Source organism: Etheostoma spectabile, chromosome 2, assembly GCF_008692095.1.
Source record: "Etheostoma spectabile isolate EspeVRDwgs_2016 chromosome 2, UIUC_Espe_1.0, whole genome shotgun sequence".
NCBI lineage: Eukaryota > Metazoa > Chordata > Actinopteri > Perciformes > Percidae > Etheostoma > Etheostoma spectabile.
In genome coordinates this window covers 4,325,886-4,326,733 of record NC_045734.1, presented here as the reverse complement: position 1 = coordinate 4,326,733, position 848 = coordinate 4,325,886, and the positions used below count along the sequence as shown (strand labels likewise).

General features: G+C 37.0%; 1 protein-coding gene across 1 annotated transcript in view; it reads left to right on the top strand.

Annotated features, from left to right (window-relative positions):
* Positions 1-848, top strand: part of LOC116702648 (excitatory amino acid transporter 3) — a 22,365-nt gene that overhangs the window by 2,894 nt on the left and 18,623 nt on the right. The gene's annotated exons all lie outside the window — the stretch shown is intronic.

Below are 848 nucleotides of genomic sequence, written 5' to 3'. Positions count from 1 at the left end.
GGTCACTCAGGCTGGACTTAGGGACCCCAAACTTCATGGCTGCTTGCCTGCCTTCTTTGTTTGAACGGTACACCAACGCACACTAACTTCTGTGACCAAGCAGATGAGGTGCCCTGGTGTTTTCTTCATACTCTATAGATATCTATATACATAGGCGCATACTGGAGTTTGATAGCAACTGTTTCCAAAAATGGTCTTAAATGTTGGGGCATAGGCCTACAGACAAATTCTATTCTGGTCTCTAGTAGTGCTGTTGGTTCCTGTTATAAAAGATCAAACATGGGGGCATTATCAGTAGGCTGTAGTGATGGTTGTAGGTCTGTAGCTGTCACTAGTGTCCTTTCTAAGGTGAATGGGAGGATTCTAATAGACAGGTTAGAATGATGTAGTTAGCACTTCTTTAAAGTGATTATGAATTTGGTTTTAAAAAGCAAGCATAGCCCAGATAGCCTACATCATGTATATATTTGCTAAAAATATTGCTAGTTACCTCTGTAGGAATCTAAGTTTTTATTTACTGAATCAATAAAGATTTATCAGATTTATAAAATGAGGGTTAGAATAGCACCTTCAGTAAATATCTGCTTAGAATCCAGCTGACAGTCAGACAGCAATGCACTCCATTAAGTCTTTAGAATTTTATCTTAAAAATGTACAATCAGTCTACATGTGCACATAGGGATGTGCCAAAAAAACAAAAAACAGCCACATTTTAGCTTAAATATGACATATTGGTCTACATGTATATTTTCTTTATGGATTTCCATCTATGATTTATTACTGACTGAATAGAAACCCACTTTTTGCAAAACGGTTTGGGTTTTGTTTTACCTCTATTATTCCCAGCT